A 22,424-nucleotide genomic window follows, 5' to 3' on the forward strand; every position below is an offset into this window, starting at 1 on the left:
GGATCATTTACTGCAGAAAAGGAGCTTGAAGACACTTAATAATGGTTTTTAATGAAAGGAAAGATTGTATTCCAAGGATGACTAAACACCTTCATTCTGCACATACATAAAAAAAGGAGAAATAAGAAATTAAGTGCTACAAAGATGAAAGTTATGGGAATTCCCCGGCAGTCCAGTCGTTCGGAATTCACACTTCCACTGCCGGAGGCCTGGGTTTGAACCCTGGTCGGGGAACTAAGATCCTGCAAGCTGCGTGGTGTGGCCAAAAAATAAAAAAAGATTAAACTTAAAAATAAAAGAGAATTCAAGAGTTTCCTATTGGGATGTGTGAACCCATTTCAAGTTACTGTTACAAAAAACTCCCTTGTCTTGAGAGCTTGCATTGTTCTCAATGCTTCACCATTTATAATTTCATCTAACCTTTTTAACAAACCCAGGTGGGTTAGTTTAGTTACATTATTCCCATTTTACAGGTGAGAAAGTAGAGGCATGGGGTGGATAAGTAACTACCCTGGGTTGCACAGCTGGAAGACGTGTGTGTGCTCAGTCGCTCACTTGTGTCCAACTCTTTGTGGCCCCATGAACTGCAGACCATAGACCAACTGTAGGCTCTTTTGTCCATGGGGATTCTCCAAGCAAGAATACCAGAATGGGTTGCCATGCCCTCCTCCAGGGGATCTTCCCAACCCAGGGATCGAACCCAAGTCTCTTTTGTCTCCTGCATTGGCAGGTGGGTTCTTTACCACTAGTGTGCTGTGCTGTGCTTAGTCACTCGGTCGTGTCTGACTCTTTGCAACCCCATGGATTGCAGCCCACCAGTCTCCTCTGTCCATGGGGATTCTCCAGGCAAGAATACTGGAGTGGGTTGCCATACCCTCCTCCAGGGGATTTTCCCAACCCAGGGATTGAGTCCAGGTCTCCCACATTGCAAGCAGATTCCTTACCATCTGAGCCACCAGGGAAGCCCACCTACTCTGCTTACTGCCGGCTTGAGGCTGAAATCCATCTGAGGATGGATGCCTAAAGCCAAGCTCACTAAGTTAATGGGACCAGTTTAAATTTAAACAAAATCGTAATTGTCCATCCTTGCCAAGGCAATTAACTGTCCTGTGGGCTGGATTATACCAATGTGTGTGTGTGTGTGTGTGTGTGTGTGTGTGTGTGTGTGTGTGTGTATGTATATGTGTAAATTAGAATATCCAAAAAATAAATCCAATAACAAAAAAAATAAAATTTTTCTGTTCTTCATTCTGGTGAACTGGTCTACCAGACCTTGTCTTCCTGATGAGAAAGTGGTTTTGTTTTGGGGAGTCGACGTACATGGTTTAAGGATCTACATGTGTGCACGTATTTATCAGACCTGACATAAGTCGAATCAAATTTAGATATCATGGTTTTACTTTCAGAGTGATGGAATTTATTCTTGGGGCTGAAAAGCCAGCATCTTCCTCCTGCTACTTTTTCCCAAGGCAACCTTGTTCAGCAGGCCTGGGGGACAGAAGCGATGGGGTTACCGGCAGCACAGAGCAGGGGCCGCTGGTTGAGCAACCCTGCCGTCTGTGCAGGAGAGAGTCAGCACTCATTTGACCTGCCGAGCTCTCCAGCCCTGAGCTACTCTGGGGCTGCAGGAGCCTGGAGGCTGGCTCAGGAGAAGCCAGTGCCCGCAGAAGCCCTGTGAAAAAGGTGTGAATGAGTCACTAGATTTTTCAGGTTGACTGAGATGACTTCTGTTGATTTTCTTCGAATTTAGATGTGTTATCAGTGTTCACACGTTGGGCATAACGGGAAGATGAGTGCACATTTTCTTGATAGAGCCCGACAGTCGGCAGCGTTGTGATAAGATTTGGGGTAAGATGTGACTCTGCAAGAAAGCTCTGGTCAGCGCGTGTGGCATGCGTCCCCATGTGCCCCGGGGCCTCGAGGGGTGTTCTGAGCTGGGAGGAAACCCAGGGTGACAGGCATGAGTGTTTTGTGTCATTGTGCACAGGTCGGTCTGTGTTGCTATTTACCATTTTAGGGCATCAGAAGTCACTGCTAATTTGTCCCACTGTAATTTCATGGTCTGGGAAAAGCACTTGCTTCCTAACCTCGGGTTTCCACAATAACCAGAACAATGGTTGGTCAAAGGTTTGCGTGATAGAAGCACACTTAACCTCTTCTGGCCTTAGTTTCCTCATCTTTAAAAAGGATATAACCATGTACCTATCTTGGGTAGGGTTAAACAGACTAAAAAGTCAAAGGCTAAGAGTGGTTCCTGGTATTTAGTTTGCACCAAAATCACTGCAGATGGTGACTGCAGCCATGAAATTAAAAGACGCTTATTCCTTGGAAGGAAAGTTATGACCAACCTAGATGGCATATTAAAAAGCAGAGACATTACTTTGCCAACAAAGGTCCGTCTAGTCAAGGCTATGGTTTTTCCAGTGGTCATGTATGGATGTGAGAATTGGACTGTGAAGAAAGCTGAGCGCCAAAGAATTGATGCTTTTGAACTGTGGTGTTGGAGAAGACTCTTGAGAGTCCCTTGGACTGCAAGGAGATCCAACCAGTCCATTCTAAAGGAGATCAGCCCTGGGTGTTCATTGGAAGGACTAATGCTGAAGCTGAAATGCCAATACTTTGGCCACCTCATGCGAAGAGTTGACTCATTGGAAAATACCCTGATGCTGGAAGGGATTGGGGGCAGGAGGAGAAGGGGACGACAGAGGATGAGATGGTTGGATGGCATCACCGACTCGATGGACATGAGTTTGGGGTGAACCCCGGGAGTTGGTGATGGACAGGGAGGCCTGGAGTGCTGTGATTCATGGGGTCGCAAAGAGTTGGACATGACTGAGCGACTGAACTGAACTGAACTGAAGTTTATATGTATATTAATGCATGCACTTTGTTCATACAACTTTATATTTGACAGAGAGTCACTCCACTGCTTGCACAAAATAGATTTTTGATAAATATTTGTTAGTGAAATACATATGCAGTAACCTGTTCTGACTGATCAGTAATCTGTTATTCAGGGACAGATTGGCAAAATTGGATATTAAGATTTTTATCTCTCATAAAGAAATATATATACATATATAAGCAGAGAGTTCTGCAATCAAACATGTCTGCAGAGAAGCAGGGAGATAGGTAGTTTTGCATGAAGATCATAAAGGAAATGGCCTGAAGAACTGAGCTGAGGAATATCACTTGAAGAACAAGTAGCAGCGTCCATGACTCAACCCAATCAACAGAATTCCCTAAGGCAGTAAAAACAAAGAAACAATCCTCCCCAAATCACTTTAAAACTACAAAATATATGTTGCTTTTGAGTCTAAAAAATAAATGAATATGAGAAACGGGAGTCAAATCCCTGACCTATATTTACTTTCTACTGATTTTCTAATAATGACAGCTTCAACTTGAATCATTTCATTTAAAAATAGAGTGAGCACTATGATGTTTTAGAAGCTGATACAGTATGACAAGAGTCCCTTAATGTTAGGCTGAATCATATGAAACTGCCACTTCTTTTGGTAAAAAAAAAACTGTCAGACATTGTCAGTTTTGAATGGTGCAGTCTAATATATTAATACTTAAGCTAATTGACACTAAACCAAAATTCTTATATTACCTTACCCTTTATTGCTTTGAACTAAGACTATAAAACTAAATTGGCCAATTCCCTCCCTCTTAGTCTCTTGAAATTTGTGCACAGTAGGTACTAAACAAATGCCTTGTTAATTGAGTAGTGCTTTCCATCTTCTGTCAAAAATTAGGCCAAAATTTTGCTACCCTACCTAACGCTGAGACTACCCTAAAATATAATTAACGCAGTGTTAGCTTCATTTCATGTTTCATGATTTAGATAAATCCTCTCTGTTCCTTTTTGGGGCAGCACTGGGAAGATAATTAATACATTATTAATACGTTGCAGAGGCAAACAAGGCTTGGCTTGCACACGCAGCCAGGACAAGAACAGATCAGGTCAGAAATATTGTTGCTAGTAAAGAAAAATGTTATTATAATAATGAGAAATTATTGTTTATGTGACACATCACTGCATATTGACACATTATAGACTTATAAATGAAGCAGATGGTAGAATCAGGCAGGCTTGTCCCATCACTTAGGGTCTGACTTGGGCATCCAAAGTGCCCTGCGATGAACTAGAAATGATCACCTTGGGGATCCTAGGATTGAAGAGCCTCATTATTACTCATATAAGGTTTTATAACAGTTGGGATGGGTCCCAAACTTAGGAGCATTTACTGAAATAACTGAGCAGGCAACATGAAATGGTTTTCAATTCAGAAAGCAAAGAGCTCCTTCTACAGTGGAAGAGACAGGAGAGCTCAAGAAGGAATGTGGATTACCTGTGAGTTATTGCACCTCCCTGGGCCTCAGTTTCCTCATATATGTTAATTACCTCCCAGAGGACAGTCATTCTCTGTAACATCTGTCATTGCATGGGATTATATCCTCAAATGCTATGTATTTCTTTGTTGGAGGGAGGTGGTGGGGAAGCAAGAGCTCTGAAATGTCTTATTTTGGTTTTGGTTGACCCAGTGCTGTGAGAGCAGCCACGTTGCATAAGCGGAGTTCTGAGAAAACAGAGTTGCTTTCATTTTTCAAACAGAAGAACCACAATCCTCCCTATGTTTGGATCCTTCTACAAATTAAATATATGGGTAAGAGACAGCCCACGAAATCAGCAATTTTAACCTTTCCCTCAATGCTGTGGATTTTTCTTAGAGATTTTTTGGAGCACAGAGTAGGCACAGTTCTGCTCTATTAGTGAGATCCCAGCCCAAGGTGACATGCTCCTACAATAATGTCTTCACGCTAATTACCTTGTAGAATGGTTAGGGCAAGAAAGTTCCAAACATACTTGAGGTAATAACCAGTCACATACCCAGAAGGTCAACAGTTCAATCAAAGAGAGAAAAAAAATTAGCATATCTTAAGAAATAGTTCAAGTGGTTTTGTACAAGAACTCTCATTTAAGTCTACAAGAATACTTAAAATACTGATAAGCTAGGTAATTCTATATTTCCCTTTTTAACTCATTGAAAGCCTCCGACTTCAAGGTGCAGTCTCAGAACAAGAAGCATCTGGCAGGTGAAGGGAGAAAGTGTGTAGTTAGGGAAATTGGCTGGAGTTTTAAGTGAGGGGTCTGTGCCAGGGCTGTAGCTCACAAAGCTGGGGGGAGGGCAGTGCACTGGGCTGCTGATGAAAGAACAGAGGCAATGCTGAAGAGCTGGCATCAGATGAGGGCTCTGGGCCAATCTTCTATTATAGTAACAACACAGCTTTAATCCGTGATAACAATAAATCCCTCAAGCAACTGTACATTAAATCACTATAAACAAAATTACAATCTGCGCTCATCAATGCAGTTTCATAAAAGGTTTGATCTTTCCCACAAATTTCCATTTTTCTATGATTTCTAATGAACACAAAAGAGCAACAGCTGGAAACCATATCCATTGCTGTCTGTTTGAAATGACTGGAGTTATCTTTTGTTTTGAAGGGCACAGTATTTTCACTTATTTTAAAAATATTTATTGAGCACCTAATGTGTACTTGGCAATAGTAACATGGTTAATCATTTTAGAGATGATTCCTAAAAAAGACTTTCTGCTCTGCCAAAGGTAAAGTGTTAAAATAATAGAACAGCCCAAGGATTTTTTAAAATGTGCTAAAGGGTAGTACTTTTCATTCTCCAAGAGCCCCACACTTTGCACACCGAGTTCCTTTCAATTACGGGTGCAATGCAAGGTGGAATTGTGTAGAATACAGTCCATGGGCTATTGATCTGAATGGGTACCGTATTCAGTAGATAAAATATAGCTAAGCTGGGATGCGAAGGATGGCTTTTCTCATTTAAACTACAGGAAAACATTGTGGCTGAAAATCAAGTTAGAATGAAAATAAGTTATTCAATTCAGTAACTTTTAAATAGGATGGGGTCTTTTATATTCATTTAAAAACATGAACTATGCAAATGAAAAGTATGAAAAAGAGTAAGAAACCTCCATGTACCCTCCACTCACAGGGTTTTTTTTATGTCTATTTAATAGACTTTGTTTCATTGCAGAGGGTCCTACAGTTAGTTGCTCAAGTGAGGACATTTTTGTATCTGGGACCAGCCTCCAGGGATAAAGCTTTTTTGTAGGACATTTTTGGCCCGTGGAATTCTCTGCTTTATCCTCTAGCCACTTTACTTTGAGCTGTTGGGGAGGGGTGGGCCTGACAAACGCTAGGATGGCTGTGTTCTTCAGCAAGTCACAGGGAGATGGACACCCACATACATAATTTAAGGCTGACATAAGTGTATGGATGTGAGAGTTGGACTGTGAAGAAAGCTGAGCACCGAAGAATTGATGCTTTGAACTGTGGTATTGGAGAAGACTCTTGAGAGTCCCTTGGACTGCAAGGAGATCCAACCAGTCCATTCTGAAGGAGATCAGCCCTGGGATTTCTTTGCAAGGAATGATGCTAAAGCTGAAACTCCAGTACTTTGGCCACCTCATGTGAAGAGCTGACTCATTGAAAAAGGCTCTGATGCTGGGAGGGATTGGGGTCAGGAGGAGAAGGGGACGACAGAGGATGAGATGGCCGGATGGCATCACTGACTCGATGGACGTGAAACTGAGTGAACTCCGGGAGTTGGTGATGGACAGGGAGGCCTGGTGTGCTGTGATTCATGGGGTTGCAAAGAGTCAGACATGACTGAGCAACTGAACTGAACTGGAGTGCTGGGGACAAAGAGATGAATTCTGTCTGGGGAAGAACTGGGGAGAGAGACCGGGTTTGGGTCTCACCTTTGAAGGTTGGCTGGCATTTCGAAAGGTGACTATGGGGGGTGGGGATACTCAGGTAAGAGTGAAGGCCTAGTTCCAGAATGGTGAACAGACACAGTCCTTGGACCAGAGTGTGTGTTCTCAATGGGATGGGTGTGCTTTGACTGTAAAAAATGTTAAAGACTTCTAGCTTACTGATGGAAGGGTTCAATGCCCCAAATTCTCTAATTTTCTTTTCCAACTGGGTTACCAAGTCTTACTGAACTTTTATATATCATCCAGCTGCTTTTGAAACCCTAAAGTCATATAATCCAGTAATAATTTACTTTCAGAGAGCATGTTACAGTTTACAAGTGGCTTTTTTAATACACATTATTACATTTGATCCATATAACAGCCCTGTGACACCACAGACTCATCTCCAGAAGCTATTTCCTTTTGAAAATAACTACTGGTTATAGAAGCTACTAGCTATAGAAATCAGACAGATTTCCACTGGGAGCTTTATTGTGCTAGAAGCACAAGCCAAGATAAAGTCAGCAATTTGGGAGAGATGAAAGGAGGGTCCTAAAACAGATAGAGATTGAGAATCCCAGGAGGATGGTAAGATAGCAGTTGCGGAAATGGAGAGAGACACAGAAGAGGCAAGAGTGCAACAGGAAGTACAGGATGGGGTGAGGGGTGGGGTCCGGTACTGGGTGGGCGGTGGTCCCTGGCGCTGCGGTGAACAGCCAGCCAGCCCATGGCCAATACTCGTTCACCCTTGTTCACCAAGTGTTGGCTTGCGTGTATATCGAATGGTGCCATGAGAAACACAATTCAAAAATCTAAGATGGTGGCTTTTAGAACATGGATATTTAATAATATATAAAAACATGGATAAAAATATTGAACATGGATATAGAGTGACAAATTTTTTATAACATTTTTCTCACTTTACACATCTGCATGTTCTCTCATTCTATAGCATTCCCATATATCGTGACTTTGATAAACTGTTTTTCAGTGCACACACTGAAATGGTGCACTTTTGCAACTACTTAATAGAAGCTAAAGCAACCAATGGACTGTGATTGTAATCTAGCTGGAATAAATCTTACTGACGTAGGATGTATCAACATATCCATTTAGCTTGCTGCAAATCAGTTTACTTTTCTACTTAGAGACATGATGTGAAATGAAATTAATCCAGTTGCAACAAGGCAAGTGCATTCAGTTGAATAAATCCCTTTATGTGGAAAGGAACTTTGTTTTGCAGCTTATTTGAAAGAAAATCCACGTGGCAGTATAATGCCTTCCCTGGAACTGAACAAATGCATTTATCCCAGCTTTATTTACAGTTAAAGTCACATCAGACCTATTTTATATGATAGTGCACTCTATTGTCCTTAGGTGAAGGTCACAGAGAAAGCATTTGCAGGACAACTAAAGTTTTACAAAGGAACTTGGCCTAAGGACTGTTGTTCCAAGGCCGGACTATGAACTCGGCAAAGACGGACACCTCCTTGGAGAGAAAAGAGACAGATAAAAACCAACAAAACCATGTATATCCTTTTCTATTCTGTCTCCTTTGCCTCCACTGTCAAAAGGGCAGTCCACACATACAGTGTATATTTAATAAATACATTTTGGTGGTGTCTATCACAAACAGGCAGCACTTGGAGAGGGTCCAGAGAATAACAAAGGGATTAAGAGGTTGGGTAGAGACTCTCAGGGTGACACGCTAATGAAATTGAGGGAAATTGAGCTAAAGAGCTTGGAGAAGGGAAGGCTGGTTTTGGCAGCTGCGAAGGTAAGTTGGTCTTGTTTACCATTGCCGAATGTTAGAAAGCACAGCATATGAAGGGTAGGATGAAAGAAAGTCAACTTACGTCTGGTAAGGAGGTACAAGATTAGGAATGCAGAAGCAGTTTTGACTTAGATGGTTTATAAGGCATCAACACAGGTCCTTAATAAATGTTTCTTAGGGGGACTTCCCTGGTGGTCCAGTAGTTAAGAATCCAGCTTGCAATGCAGGGACATGGGTTCAGTCCCTGGTCAGGGACCTAAGATCCCACGTGCCGCAGAGCAACTAAGCCCACCTGCTGTAAGTATTGAGCTCATGTGCCACAACTAGAGAGTCCGTGGCCAAAACGAAAGATCTCGCATGATGCCACGAAGATCCTGAGTGCCACAACTAAGACCCATCACAGCCAAATAAAAAAATTTTTTAAAGCAATCTTTCTTTGAAAATGTTACAGTTGAAGAGTAGGCCACCTTTCTGAAATGAGTTAGGTGCTGTGCAGTAGGGAAATGACTCAGAGGATCTCTCAAGTTCTAGCCAGTTCTTATCCTATGAATTTTCAGCAGCCAATGCCAGGAGCCGACTTGCTTCTTGTCCACCTTACTCCATAGCTGGAAGCCCTTGACCTCTTCCTGCAAGTCAGCCACACTGTACTCTCAGCCCTAAGGCTCTTCTTGGTTGGAAGGGATTTAAAAAGTTCACTCTAGCTAAGAGCTCAGCTAACTGTCATCAGGTCATCCCCTGCTGCTAGGCTGGCTCTGAGGTGTCCAGTTCTAACAAGTGGGGTTCTGCCTTGCACCTAAGTCTATCTCTTACTGGATTTACCAGAAATCCACCCAAGTCTTCCTATGATAACACCGGAAATCCTTTCTTGCTTTCCAGGTCTAATGTGATTTTGGGATCACATAACGTATCCAGTCTAGGACTGAAGCTTTGTTTCAGCAATACCACCCCCCACCCCCAGCTCAGACTTGATGTCCAGTCTCTGAACCGCAACCCTGCTATCTAGGCAGTCTGTGCACAGAGCATTGGCGACAAGCTCTCTGAGATCTCTCCTCTCATCTGTGGCTGGATTCTCTGCTCGCCGGCCTCCCACCCCCAGGCTCCCAGCGTCATAACTCAGGCCACTACCAGTCCCCTTGCTCTTCTCCTATCAGGTGATGACACGCCACATGGCTTCATTTTCCTGCATCCTGCTGTGAACCGTTGCACACATGAGTCCCTCTCTACAAACCACATACCTCTGCTATGGGCCTTCCCAATCTCGTTGCTATTGACATGTACGGTTGGTTCCGTCTTTATGGTGGGGGGTATTCTGTGCATTATAGGGTCCAAAACTAGTATTGCTGGCTTCTAGTCACCAGATGCCAGAGGCAGCCCCTCTCCTCCACCCCCAAATTGTGACAAACAAAAATGTCTCCAGGCATTGCCAAATGTCTCTGATGGGGAGGGTGTTTCAAAATTGCCCTTCGTAAGGACTTCCCTGCCGGTCAGGTGGTTCAAACTCTGTGCTTCCACTGCAGGGAAAAATGAGTTCAATCCCTGGTTGGGGAACTGAGATCCTGTATGCCACATGGCATGGCAAAAACAAAAGAAGAATGAAAATTACCCCCTTTTGAGAATTCTTGCTCTACAAGAACCCAGAAAGGCAAGAGCATTTTAAAGTCAGTTATAGATACTTTGAGGAAAAGTCGGAATGTTTAAATCTGGTAAACATTTAACAACTCTGCTCTGCTGCTGTTGCCGTTGCTAAGTCACTTCAGTCGTGTCCGACTCTATGCGACCCCATAGATGGCAGCCCACCAGGCTCCCCCGTCCCTGGGATTCTCCAGGCAAGAACACTGGAGTGGGTTGCCACTTCCTTCTCCAATGCATGAAAGTGAAAAGTGAAAGTGAAGTCGCTCAGTTGTGTCCAATGGACTGCAGCCTACCAGGCTCCTCCATCCATGGGATTTTTCAGGCATGAGTACTGGAGTGGGTTGCCATTGCCTTCTCCGAACTCTGCTCTAAGCTAGTTAAAAAGAGTTTCCCAGGTGGTTCAGTGGTAAATAACCTGCCTGCCAATGCAGGAGACTGGGGTTCAATCCCTGGGTCAGGAAGATCCCCTGGAGGAGCAAATGGCAACCTACTCTAGTATTCTTACCTGGGAAATCCCATGGACAGAGGAATCTGGTGGGCTAAAGTCCACGGGGTCACAGAAGAATCAGATATGACTAAGCGACTACTAACAACACAAAACTAGTAATAAACACCAAATAGAATTTTGTTAAGGTTTGTTTAACAACATAAGGGGTAAAGTGAGATGAAATCCCTTCACTCTAGGTCAGTGTTCCTAAGATCTTATTGTGCAGGAGAATCACAAAAGGACTTTTTTAAACGTTCATATCCTGATTTGGCAAGTTTCAGGCAGGATCTGATACTCAGTCCTAACAGGTTCCCAGGTGGTATCAATATCACGGGTTCCCAGACCTTCCATTGAGCAGCAAGGCCCCAGAACAAAATCACTCGTGAGAGGTAGGGGAGGGGCTATTTGAATCGTAATAGTTACAAGGTCATGAGAGCAAGATTAAAATTTGTATTAGAAGAACAGTCTAGAAAAATGTGACTGTTTCTTGCGTTTTTCTGTAAAGAATAAAACAGCTCTCAGAGATGCGTTTTGAAATGTGACATTTCTATTCGCTTGAAATTATAAATATTATACAAGCTACCTGCAAAAACTGGTGAGCTGCTATGTTAGTTTGGCAGAACTTGGAAAGGTTTCCAAAACCCTGATGCAAATCTGAACTTCAAGGTTTTCATAGTCCTTGTTTTAGGGAGGAAGAGGCTAGGGGTGCGGAGGCCTAGGGAAGGGGATGGAGAAAGGAGGATCATTTTAAATGGGGCCTTGCAAAGAAACAGATTCGTGAACCTGCCTCAAATGACAAATTATTCCGTGCTGAAATTATACTGACACCACATGAAGTTAATGCAACCTCGAATCAGATAACTCAGTTATGGCTATAAACCAGTTGCAAAAAATGAGTGCTATTTACTGTAATGTATAGCGATCAGGGTAATCAAATCTCCTGAAAGCTGCCGAAAGCCTGATATAAAAATTTCCTCTGCCTCTGAGTAACTCTGACTTGGAGCTTTGCAGACATCTGACTCACTGCTGCAGATCCTCAGTAAGGAAAGGCCCATTCACATTTGTTCCTAGTTTACAGTTAGAAAGATTTAGGCTCACTAGTTTGTCTAAACATGTAGATAATAAAGTCCTGACCCTTATGAGATCTCTTCAGGCCAGTGTTGAGACTAGCTCTGCCCTTATGCCAGCAGATAAGTATTCACCTTGGGGAAGGAGAACTAACACTCTAGCTCTGAAATATCAATATATTGATGGGTTGTTATCATTTGGATCAAGTGTAATAGAGTTAAATATCTCTACATTTAAAATTCTGTGCCTAGGGTTTTCTTTCTTTTCTTTAAAAAAAAAAAAAAACCAATAATGTAAGTACAGAATAAGGACGAACTGGCTTCATAGTAGAGCATGGGAACTCATGGGTATGAGTTGACCACAGTTTCAGAATGAGTCAGCATACTAACTGAGTGCCAAAAAGACTAATGCAAATCTTGGGCCATATTAATAGAAGTATAGGGTATAGATCAAGGGAGGTTACTATTCCATGGTATTCTGCACTGGTCAGACCACTCCTGGAGAGCCCTGTCCCATTCTGAGCACCATGATTTAAGAGATGCCTCACATCATAGTCCACCAGAGGTAAACACTTAAAATGATGAGAGCATGTAAAACCACATCACAAGAGGAATAGCTGAAAGAACAAAGGATATTTATGCTTGAAAAAGAAGATGTTAAGGGGACATGACGAGAAGTAAAAAAGAACAGGTTATCTGAGAAGAGTCTGAGGTAGAGTTTCCAGCAGCACAAGTTTAATTTCTTTCTGGATCCCAAGAGCCTTCTTGACTCTTTGTCTTTTGCACGGTAAACAGGTCTTCATCAAAGAAGACTCTGTTCCTCCTACAATGTCCTTGAAGTGCGAAGAGCTTATGTCCCTTTGCCAAGCCATCTTCCTCTGCCTGCAGAACCACCTCCTTCAGGAAGCCCTCCCTCCAAAGCCCCACCTGAGTCCTCTTCCTCAGGAGGTGGCACTGCGGAAGCATTTGCTTTCACTCGTCCTAGATCCCCTAATAGCTTGTTAGCTCTTTAGAGGAAAGGGCCCCATTTTCTTTTTGTTTTGATTACCCTAAATGTTCTCAGTACATCTGGGTCCTTGAATTAGGGACTGAGGGGATATCTGCTGACGGCAGCCAAAAGATGAATTAAAGTAACCAGACAAGGTGATATTTTTTTTATAGTGCCTACATGACAAAGCATTACAGTATGTTCTCTTGATGATAACAACACGTAATTGACCCTTTGCTTTATGAAATAATATGAGCTGACAAAGTTGGCTAGTATAGTAAATCTTACTTTTCCCTACATCTTGCATTTCAAAATAAAAGTTGTGTGTCCAGGGGACTTCCCTGATGGTCCAGTGGCTAAGACTCCATGCTCCCAGTGCAGGGGGCCTGGGTTCAATCCCTGGTCACAGAACTAGATCCCACATATCACAACTAGAGATCCCATACTCCACAGTGGAGACAAAAAATCCAGGTGCAGCCAAAAAAAAAAAAAAAGTTCTGTGTCGATGCCACTATTTAAGAGCCCCATCTTCCTTGTGTCAGGTCTTAGGAATTACTCTCCAGCTGGGAGATTCTTCGATTTCACACATCTCCTTCTTTGTTTACTTGGATATTTGCAGGGTACCAAGGGTAGCAAAGAGTCAGACACAACCAGGCACACAAGTACATGTATACCGGTGTCAAGTCACAACATCACACAGCTTCTGGTTTATAAAATGAATGAGTTGTCTATTTAACAACATTGATCTCAGACAGAGAAATTCCACAAATGAGTTTAAATGAGAAAGCACCCTGGTATGCATTTTTAAAAAAGAGAGGTTGCACATTTATATTATACCAAAGATAAAAACATCTTTGGGGGTAACGATGCACAGCTCTTCTTAAGTCTCCTGTGTAGTGGCTTAAAGAACAGAGGCATGGATGGGGCACTCTGAGTCACCCACGAAGCTGAGAATAGAATGCAGAACACAGAAGCCAAGTTCATGCTCTGCCACTCGTGTCACTGGACAGTATTACCTCCCACAGTCCAATGACCTGACATGGGACAGAGCAAATTATACACTTCTCGGCAAGAAGCTAATACAATTCCACTTTCCAGCCTGACGTTCAGGTAGAAAATGCAGTGAGCAAAAGGACAGGGCCCCCAATTTTTTATCATTGGCTGTTAATCACAAATAGAGACTGACACCTTTTTGGCTGCTGGGGTAGCCAGTCTGTCTGTGCTAATAGCTCTTGGCTCAGATGCTTCAGAAGACTAAGAGCAGGGTGGTTCCTGTGATGCGTAGAAGAACTTTGATTCTGAGTCACCACCGTTTGACAACTGATATTACAAAAGCCTGGTTTACTGACATCCAAAGCATGAGAATTTTCTGCTTGTTTTATCTTCCTGGAGAAGTCCAAAATAAAACTGGGGCTGTGTCATGGGTTTTGTATATCCATGCACTGTGGACACTTTTTAGAAATCTGAAACAAAGGCTAACACACAAATTTGTCCTAATTATACTGACTCAAAGATTCTTCAACCATCTCCCAAAAGAAAGGGTTTGGTCACATCCTTTCTCGTCTCAGGGCATCTGTGTTCAGTGCTGCTAGCTCTCTCTCAACTCCAATTTCCAAGCACATTTCAGAGACGTTAAAGGAAATAACTGTTAGTGATGAAAAATCAGGTGGAAGATGTGCGTCCTTCAAGAGAAATAACCTTTTTAGAAGGATAAGTTCTATCAGCCCCAAATAAGTCCATCAGCATTCTTTATTTCCATATCATATCCTGAACTACCCAAGAGGGATCATAAAATACCGTGGTACGTCTGTCTGATGCAGAGCACAGGGTTGGAGCAAAATTGTTGCGAGACTGCCAGCCCTGCAGGAAAAGGAGGCAACCAGCGGCACGACACACAAGTAGCCCACAAAAGCAGGATCCATGCTGCTAGTTTCTAACAGGATTTGGACATTGGAAAGGAACCCATCTGAACCGGACACCAGCTCTTATGACCTACAGGGAAGGGTGAAAGTTCTTGCCATCTGTCACTGAAAAGGTCATTTTTCTCTGCTCTCAGACTGCAGGAGGATGAGATAGTTTGCAACAGAGAACGGAAGGGGCTTCAGAGAACATGTGGTCTAACCTCTCACTCAACAGAGAAGGAAACTGAGGCCCAGAGAGGTTATAGTGTCACGTTCAAGGTCACGCAGGTAATTTCCAATAAAGCCAGAATTCAGATTTCCAGAACCCACGTCAAGAGTTTCTTGATGCTGTGCCCAGACCAGTGTGGGAGAAGGAACCCTGGCTACAATTTCACAGCCTTGGTACTATGTCTTGGTAGACGTTAGCAAAATTACCTTGAGCAACTCACTTAAACTTGCGAGCTTTGCCCTTCCCACTCTGCAACATGAGAGGCAAAATATGTGGTCTGCCTGCCTCACAGATCATAGGCAGATCAAACGAGATAATGTGTGAAAATGCTTTTTAAAACTTTATAAGGCTCAGGTTAAAAAAAAAAAAAAAGGTAAGGTTAAAAAAAAAAGAATTCCATATAAAGCATGTTTTTCCTTCTGAAGATATATGGATGGACACTGTTGGCGGTGGTGGAGGGGGAGGCAGGGAGTGTCCATGAGCCACTGAATATTCTGTGTAAAGGTGTGTGTGAATGATGCTAGGCATATTTTTTTCCACCCCTGGTGCTTCTATAGCTTTCATCAGCTTCCTAAATGTGTCTCTGAAACTCCCCTGCTCCTTTAGCCTCACCACCACCAGTAAGAACCTCTGTGCTGTGGATATCAACATGTTTATGATCAATGTAAAAGGTTGATATAATGTATTAAAATATGACAATTTTCTTAGATTTAATGTGTAGTTGGGATCTCCTTGCTAGCTTTACAATTCAATAATCCACATTTTTAGAATACAAATCTGTTCGGGAGAGGGGAATTAATCTGACCTCATGCTTTGCTCCCTAAACTACTAAAAGTCTATAACTTATAAAATGAAGATGAAAATTCAAATGATAAATCAACCAGGTTTTTTTTTTCCCTACTAGTGTACTTCCTTAGTAGAATGTCCTAGGTATTTTAAGATTTTTCTTTAAAATCATATTTAGCAAGAGAACTATCTGCTTATTATTTACTGAGTTCCTACAGAGTTTCCAGCAGTGTGTTTCCAGTGTTTTCCCATAAAGCACCAGACAATAGACACAAATCGTAAACCATTTGTAGGCTGCCACATTAAGCCTGTGGTTCTGGAAGGCTGAGAGGTGTGGAGAAAAACAAATGAAAAAGTATTATTCTTGACCAGTTGATCAATTAGCCTGCTTTTCATTAAAAACATAAAAAGGCAGGACCAATTTAGCAATGCTTGTGTTGGAAATGCGTAAAAACATTAATGTTGGACTTTTTTTCTCATTTATTTTTAGTTCTCTTTAGAAAATCATACTTGAGAGCTTTCTGTAGCAGCAATAGAAGGAGTGAATAAGACAGCACTGGAATCCTTTTTTAATGCTAATGAAGGGGTAGGGACCAATGGTTTGTGAGGCCTTTTCTGCGTGCAGTTATGTATTTCCAAAGACACAGACTGACTTATGGAATGTCTGAGTGACCGAGATAACCAACCAGAGAAGTTACCTACTATCAAGACTCATCCATCATCCCATAAAGAAATCCAATGTGGTCTTTTATAAATCTGACAATGGCTATACTCTTGTGTTTTAGTGGTAAAATTTTACACAGTACAGTAATGTAAAAAACGAGAGGCATTTTCTCCCCTTGACTGTATCAAAATGTCATCTTCTGCCCCAAGACTCTGAGGTCTCATAACTCCCTTCTTGTATTATTCCTTTCAGTTTTTCCCCTTCCTCTTCCTTTATACTGAATAGTTCTACATTTTCCAGTCTTAACATTATCTCTTTCTCTTAGACTTTCTTATACAGAGCCTGAAACTATAGAATTGCAATAAGTATACTCATCTATGCTTACTAGAGTGCTATTATCAGATGAACAAAACCTAAAATATATTTTGGTAGCAAGAGTCTCAGGTTTTGAATAACTCAAAAGAACTTAAAACTTGGGCGGTGATAGGATGCCAGGGTAGGGGCAGGCTGTAGCTGCTTTTCGTTCAGTTCCATTTCTGTTCCTTCTCATTCCATGTGTCAGAAGCCTTTGGAGAGAATGCTCTGGAATCAGACCACCTGGGTTCAAATCAAGGCTCTACCATATACTAGTTAAGTGACCTTGTGCAAGTGACCTAAACTCTCTGCACCCCAGTTTCCTCACTTACAAAAGAAGGGTAATATTAGCCCTTGCTTCATTGCGCCCTTAGGAGAAGCAAAATGAGTTAACACTGGTACAGTGCTCTTGGCAAATAGCAATAACAGATACTGTGTCAGAAACTTTATGTGTATAAATTACTTAATCTTCAAAACAGTATGATAAGATAGCTACCATTATCACTCTCATTTTATAGCTAAAGAACCTAAGACATAGAAAGACTAAGTATCTTGTCCCAATTGGCCTAGTTAGTAACTGAAGGATTGGCTCTCAAACCTAGACCTACAGCAAGCTCTCAGTAAGTGTTACTTATTACTATCATCATCATCATGGTTGTTATTACCTGAACTTAACAAAACACTCAAATATCTGCTGTGGCTGCTGATAACAATGAATGTGTATGTCTAATCCTTCTTCAAAGTATACGGAAAATGTATATGACCCCCAAACAAATAGTTGATTTAGGAAAGGATTATCACCTAAAGCCATTAAGTGAGGTTTGTTGGGAAACAGGATATCATCACAAAGCCTAAGCATTATCTTGCCAGACTACTTGTTAATTGCAAAAGGATCCCTGAACTGAGATCACTACCTTGAGCCCCGATCAAACTGAGTGTCACAAATAGAGGGACAATCTGGAACTAAGTGTCTCCTGTTGAGATACAATATGGAGCACCTTGTAAAATGCGTTCAATTGAAATGTAATCAATGCTTTATTTCTAATTTGGAGTTTATGGGAAATATTGAGGATAGAGGAACAAATTAAATGACACCGCTAGGCAAAAACAAATTAGAACATTCAACAAGACAACACCTAACCTTTTCAAAAACACTAACGTTGAATAAAAGACATGAAGCCTTCATGTAAAAAAATATTTTTTTCTTTAAAAAAAATTAGATCTTAATTTTTTTAAGGTATGGAAGACATTTGGGGGACAAATGGTTAAGGTTAGATATGGTCTAGATACTAGATATTAATGAATCACTGTTCATCTTCTTAGGTATAATGATGGCATTGCAGTTATGTAGGAGAATGTTCTTATTCTTTGATGTGTACCGAATTATCTAGGGGTGAAGTATCATTTTGTCTGTAACTTACAAGTAGTTAGAAAGAGATACATATAGGTGGAACAAATATGTCAAAAAGTTAGCAGCTGTTGAATCTAGGAGGTGAGTATGGAATTATTCACTGTACAAATATTTCAACTTTTCTTTATGTTTAGACATTCTCTTCACTTTGTTCATAAGACGTAGGTCTTATATCTTCTTTGGAGGGCAGTTTAAGACTTTAATCTTCACGTACTTAGTAATAATTTCTTTTAATTACAAAATGTTTGCTGTGAATGGATTTATTTTTTTAATCTGTCTTCTAAAAATTACTTACTGAATATCCCATTGGTTCATTGGTTCATTGAAACCTAATGTAATATTAACATTGTCGAAGAGAACTCAGTGCCTAGAACAAGGCCTGACACGTAGTAAATGTACAATGTGTTAATAAACATTCATTTGTTAAATGAGGCTACATTTTCCAAAGAAACTGTAAAGAGGTCAAAAAAAGATGCACGCACAGGAGGCTGTGTTGTTCCTTTGTAGATCAAGACATGCTGAGTTACGTACTTGAGGTGGACAAATAGGAGGGTCAGTCGGTCTCATCCTTTGATTCAAATAACTTAGGCCATAAAGATTCTTCACCAAGTTTTGAGTTTCATGACTGCACAAAAATGAAGCCTCTGTTCCTCAGACTAATCAAGTATCAACTATAACTTGTTTAAGAAATCCCAATGGAATCACCCACAATAACACATGTTTAAATGCGTGCGTGCTCAGTCACTTCAGTCGTGTCCGACTCTCTGCGATCCCATGGACCGTGGCCAGCCAGGCTCCTCTGTCCATGGGATTCTCCAGGCAAGAATACTGGAGTGGTTGTAGACTTTTCCTGAGTGAGGAAAAGAAGCAAGCTCTGTTTCAGGCACAAGCCCTGCAAATCACCAAAACCTACAGGTGTTATTCTCTGAGAATCAATAAACATGTGGGAAGTAGGCTCATTTTCAGCCCCTCCAGAAGGCAAAGACATAAAAGAGATGGCTTCAGGCAGTAAGTCAGATATATTTTGTATAAAAGGTGGGAAGAAAATGATCAAGATTCAAAGAAATCATTAATACTGATATCACCTTGTGTTTTCACAGCACCTTTTTCCTAAGCCATTTCATATCTATGTTAACTCATTTATTCTTACAATATCCCTAAGAAATAGATGTAGAACAATTGAAATTTTTAAAAAAGATAGAAGATTTTCATTAGGGCCTAAGATATGAAAGATATTCAAAAGGATATTATATTAGCAATAGAGATATTTCTTCATTTTGAACAAATCGATCACCTCCTTCCCCTATGCTTCAGTAAAGTCATTAAAAAAAAATAAAATCTATTATAATGGGAGAATCAGATTACAGTTTACTATATGGGAGACATTCTAAGTTCAATCTAAAAATATAGTTTTATTCAATGATATAGGACTGTCTCCCTTTACCCAAAAAACCACTCCCAGTTCTCCAAAAGGGTACAAATCAAATTTTTAAAATTTGAAATTTAAATACAGTTAGATGGTTCTCAATTTTATTGGTGCTCCTTATTTAATAATGAATCCTTTTGTAAAGAGGATCATTTTAAAATTATTTTATAAAAGTGAAGTTTTATAAACAATACTGGGTTGTTAAAGCAGAATACGCTTATACTCAGTCCTTTCTGAAACTAAAATAAGAAAAAAAGAAGAGAAAAGAAAAGAGGACCCACTGAAAAACTAATAAATCTATGATAAATGCAGTTGTAGGTAATGAAACATTTTTCAACCTGAGGTTTCCCACCCTCAGATGACAGAACATGAGCAAATGTAATCTTTTCTATTGGAGTTTTAGATCCTAAACATTTTTCCCTTCTCTTAATTCATCTGGGGTTGTATACTTTCAGTAATGTACAGATGAAGTTACATATACTTTATTAACAAGATCTAATTCCAGATATGTAAGCATGATATTTTTAAATTGGATTAATCTTTGGTGGGTATATTCAATCCTCAGGTTCAAAGAGTAGGGTGTCAAAGAGTTGTATTCAGATTTTATGCCTGAACTGAAGACGGTCTTAGGGACACAGTGTTAACTGTTAATAAAGGGATAAATATAGACAGCACTCTCTCAAATCTCATTTCAAAGTACAGTTTTCTTTTTGTAAAGGAACTCAACCTGGGGTTCTTTATAAAGGCAACATATAGGCAACATAAACACTAACAGAAGTAGAAATGCAAGCCCCAGGAACAAATCCTGACCATGCAGTACTTGTGTTCATTCATTGCTACTCTGCCCTCCACCTCCCACACCCACGCCAATTCGGAACAAATGCTGACACTGGTGAAGGGGAATTCCACCCTTGTACTCCCAGGTCCAGAGTCTTTCCCTGAGATGGCTCAGAAGCCAATTAGTGGAGTCTTCTTGGATAACGTTGGCTGAAAGGAGCAAGTCTTCTAGTTCATTCACTGGAAGTTGAATCCTACCACTACAAACACTGTTACAGAAAAAGATTTAGAGACCTTAGCTGATGAGCTGAAAATTAAAACCAATATTTACAGAGCCCAGGGGATTCATTTTAATTAGATTGACTCCAAGAGAACATTCTGCAAATAGTAAAAATCTGAGACCTCTAGAGCGTGTAGACTGATGTTGCATAAAGACATACCTTTCAGAAGAGAAGAGGTTGAGTCTATGGCTTTGCACCGAATGGTCAGAATCCTCTCTTGCAAGAAGGAAGCTGAATTCCGACGTCAAAATGACTGCATTTCAGAGTCCAGATCCACCTTGGGCTGTCGTCCACATAGCGCGCTAAACCAGGGCACAGGCTCGCAGATCCATTGAGTGCCTCCTCCTCCCCGACTTCTTACTCCCTCCTCCAAACTACCCCCAGTCAGCCCAGCAGTCTGTATGCAAACCACACAGGAACTAGCAGATATGGGGCTTCAGAGAGTTGGGCGTGAGCCTTAGATTATGTGGTTTTGTTTTCTTGCTGCCGGAGTTGAACTAAAATGCAGGAGGTTCACTGAAACACTTTTGCTTCTTTATGCTTGGTTTCAGTTTTAACAAGTTTGCCCCTAACGATTATGTTCACATAAGAAAATTTTTAATCCTAGAGATGGTCCATTGGCAAGTTACTGCTGGTCTTAAGGAAAATGCACTTTCTCCAAGCAGGTATGAGCATCTGGAAGAACATTAGGACTTCTTAGGGGAACTTATTTAACAGAATCCTGGATCACTCACATCATTCAAATCTCAGGGGAAAAAAAAGCTTTTTTAGTGTATTCAGCCCATAATATTACCCTTAGCCCCTAATACTACCCCTAACAAAAGAAAGAAGAAAAACTCAAAACCAAGATGCGTTCCAACCCCAGCTTTGCCATAACCAAGTGCGAGCTGGGGCTGGTTACTTAGATTTGGGGAATTTAATTTTCTCCTTAATAGGCTGGACTAAAATATTTCTGGGATTTGAAGACTTTTTTCATTGGCCTAACATTTTTATCACCTTCAACTTCCTTAGTTCTTACCTTCAGATTTGTAGCTCACGCGCCTCTTTCAGCTCCTTCCTCCTAGACCAAGTGTAACTTGCTAAGGCCTCTTCCTCTGTCTCTGCTTTTGCTAGAAAATGGATTGCCAACATTGCATCTTTTGCACAAAATTAGAGATATTGCGACTTGCTAAGAGGCACTGTTCAGAGTCGGGGGACCAGACCCAAAATAAAGATGGAAATGTTGGCTGACAAGATGTTCCAGCATTAATCAGATAAGACAACTTGGGGATCTCGAATTTGAACTTATTCCACATTGTGGAATGGTATCCTTTTCTCTTTGCCCCTTTATACCTAAACCTTGCTCAAGATTTGTTTTTTGGGGGGAGGGGGTGGAAATGTTGGTTATGATCACTCAACAATTTTATTGAAATAGAAAAGAAGAATCTGAGTATTTGATCATAGTAGGAGCTCAGCAAACGATTGGTCAGATGACTTAAAGGAAGTAATTTGTTCCTCTTAAATCTGTAATAGAGGGCTTTCTCTTTATTCATGCAAGTCTGTCAAAGATTCTTGAATCCAAGTTGCATCTGAATAGGGTCCCCACTACTTCCACACATTATAAAGACAGAAGTTTCAAGGTAACAACATGTGCCCAATTTTAAAACAATCACATCTCCACATGGGCCTCAGGGTTCTTCAGTCTCCAAGGTCTAAGGGCCTTCTTGGTGGGATCATCGTTATGCCTGATGACCTCATCCTTGGTTCTCAAACACTGGAATTCTCTGGCCACAACTCTTGTTCCAAGCCAGTGGTTTTGAATTGGGGAGAAAGCAGACTGTTGACTAGCGCTGTACAGGAAGCAC

At 41.1% G+C, this 22,424-nt stretch overlaps 1 protein-coding gene across 2 annotated transcripts in view; it reads right to left on the reverse strand.

The window, feature by feature from the left end:
• Nucleotides 1-20,968, reverse strand: part of GRAP2 (GRB2 related adaptor protein 2) — a 68,682-nt gene extending 47,714 nt beyond the window's left edge. For both annotated transcript variants that reach the window (XM_070371540.1, XM_005899455.2), the window contains exon 1: nucleotides 20,740-20,968. The gene's annotated coding sequence lies outside the window, so the exon portion shown is untranslated. The remainder of the gene's footprint in view (nucleotides 1-20,739) is intronic.
• Between the last annotated feature and the right edge of the window lie 1,456 nt (nucleotides 20,969-22,424).

The sequence above is a fragment of the Bos mutus genome, chromosome 5 (genome assembly GCF_027580195.1).
Source record: "Bos mutus isolate GX-2022 chromosome 5, NWIPB_WYAK_1.1, whole genome shotgun sequence".
NCBI classification, from domain to species: Eukaryota; Metazoa; Chordata; class Mammalia; order Artiodactyla; family Bovidae; genus Bos; species Bos mutus.